A 2,422-nucleotide genomic window follows, 5' to 3' on the forward strand; every position below is an offset into this window, starting at 1 on the left:
AAGGCGTGTAGATGAGGTGCTTAGGGACATGGTTTAGTGGGCATGGTAGTGTTGGGTTGACAGTTGGACTCGATGATCTTAGAGGTCTCTTTCAACCTTAATGATTCTATGATTCTAAATACCGTATTGACCTCCCCCCACCATCACTACCACCAATGCTAGCCTCATTTGTTAGGAGAAAAAATATGAAGACATGATCTCTCAGTAAACAACACCACAGTATTTTGAATACAGTTAAGCAGAAGGTGCTGCCATCCCATTCCATTCCTATACTGTTTCTCCCTCTGAGGTGTAGAAGAGTTTGCCCAGGGAAGAAGCCCTGAGACAGTATTTCTGAATTTGTTATTGCCTATGACTGGCACAACGGCAGCTGTCAGCATCCCAGGGAATTAACTGATAAAAAAAAAAAAACCTTTATGCCTATCCTTTTAGTTTATATGAGACCCCATTATGTGAGGCACAAAGTCTAGATCGGTGTCCCGAAACATTTGTTTTACTGCCCTTGCTGACTATGCTTACCACAGCAAAAAGCACACACAAGAATTGCTGCAAAGCGATAGGAAGTTATTTAGCCAGGTTTTCAACCACAAGGAAGATGAAGAAAAATTTAAGAAAGAGAATCTGTATTGTTGTATAATTTATATAAAGAATTTATGGCAGTCCCAAGCCTATTATTAGGAGACAAAATGTGCCCTTTGTGTATCACAGACTTTGTTCCCTTTATCTTGCTGTACTATTCAGCACCAAAGCAGACACCATCTGTAGCACAGAATGGCAGAACGGGCCTCTGTTCATTGTAGTAACTACTGTCATGATACTTGCAAAAAGCTTTTCCAGCTTTAACCAACCATTCTACTAAAGATACGTTTCTGAGGGTGGCAGACAATTTATTAGCATAGGCTTTGACCAAAGACTGTTTTTGTTGAAGGCTAAGTAGAATGAGAAATGTTGTCTTGTAGGAACCGGTACAATGATTCATGCCTCAGCCCCTCCATCACACAACTCTGACGATAGAGCCAAACACTTAAAAAAAAAAAAAAGTGCAAACCCAAGTTTTGAGTAAGTTTACAGTGAAAGATACACGATTTCACTTCCCTAATTCAGACTACTGTACTTCACCAAGTAGCAGGATTAGATCACTTCTTTAAAACAGTCAGAATGGAAGCAACCAGTTACTTACAAGTAGATGGTTTAAAAGACTGTGTAGTGCCCGAAACCCTGATGATTGGGTTTATCCTACCATCCTTGGCTAAAACTGATCAAAAGTTTTTTGTGCTAGCTGGCCTGTTTAATTCCATCCCACAGAATCACTCTAATCTAATGTAATTCCCAGAGATAAAGAAAAACCATAGGGACTGGATAAAAAAAAAAAATCCATATATAAAATAAGATTAAAGCACTGTCTACTTACAGTGGAGACCTGGAAATTCACTATTTCATACAATCAACAGAAATCTACTGTAGTAAGCAGTTGATCAACAGATTTTGTGACAAGGAAGAGTTCACCAGAACATTAGTTCACCAATTCAGTTTTTTTTCATTGTAATAGTAATCAAACTGCATTAAAATGTTATGTTTATGTGAATCATTTACTTCATACTGAGTCTTTAAAACAAAACTTCACAGAATTAAAATAAACAAAGATGAGATGACCCTGATAAAACATAATTACTGTCTTACAATTTTATGAAGCCACAATGGAATGTTTGAAAGTAATTTATTCCTTGTTTTCCTACCTCAGTCATCAAATTTCAATTCTGTAAAGCTTCTAAGACATGTTTTAAAGGCAAACTAAATCTACCTAAGCAGTACCACTGAAATGCATCTAACCTAACTTGCTTATGAAAGGAGCAAGAAATTAGAGCCACTGCTTAAATTTTGCTTTTCTGAAAAGTAACGAGACTAGAGAGGTTAATTTTCTCTTCTGATTAAATGCAAACTGTATTCCCTACAAAATTTGCAACCCAAACACTGTATACAGAGTGCTAGCTAAGTGTTCTGTTTCTCAGGCATAAGCTCACTCTTAGAACTTTTTTTTTTTTTAATATGATACTTTTTGGACTGTTTTCCAAACTCCAAAAAATGCAGTTTATTCTTGGTACAAGCAACAAAAAAGTAGAAATTTATTTTCAAGAATCAATTCTGAGCTTATGAAAGAGGTCTAGAAGCTTGCTTTTTAAGAGTTCATAGGAACTTCTTCCACTTGCTCTTTGTTGTACTAAAGTTCCTCATGGGTAACATCAACATAACACCAGTTTAAGTGATAAAGAATCACGTCTTTAATTCTTAATCCATGATGCCGGTTTAATAAATTACACTGATTTCCTTATAGATAATGACTGAAAATTACAGCAATCTTTTGAAAACAAAAGGGCCAATCAATGCATTTTCTCAGAAGCTATTAAGATCGGAGAGCTGCCAA

The sequence above is a fragment of the Aptenodytes forsteri genome, unplaced genomic scaffold (assembly GCF_000699145.1).
Source record: "Aptenodytes forsteri isolate BGI_AS27 unplaced genomic scaffold, ASM69914v1 Scaffold122, whole genome shotgun sequence".
NCBI lineage: Eukaryota > Metazoa > Chordata > Aves > Sphenisciformes > Spheniscidae > Aptenodytes > Aptenodytes forsteri.